Below are 289 nucleotides of genomic sequence, written 5' to 3'. Positions count from 1 at the left end.
AAATAGTAGACTCGGCACACAAGGATCGTAGCCGATATCAGACAGGAACAGAGGCCGACACAGTGCGGCGTGAGTCGGCCGCACCCAGTGGATGGCGGCCCATGCGGCCCTGCAGAGGCCAGGGGCGCGTACCCAGGGGAAAAATCAGTTCTTTGATCATGAAAGACGTTGAAATACGCTTTATCCGAACTGAGTTTTGGCTTAATGTCTCCGGATACGAAACAACCTTCGCAGTAAGGCACATTATCTGACTAGGGTTAAACCCGGTTGACCCGCGGAGGTCATTACA

Source organism: Eimeria mitis, genomic scaffold (assembly GCF_000499745.2).
Source record: "Eimeria mitis Houghton genomic scaffold, Emh_scaff519, whole genome shotgun sequence".
In the NCBI taxonomy this organism is placed as follows: domain Eukaryota; phylum Apicomplexa; class Conoidasida; order Eucoccidiorida; family Eimeriidae; genus Eimeria; species Eimeria mitis.
This window is presented reverse-complemented; position numbering follows the sequence as displayed.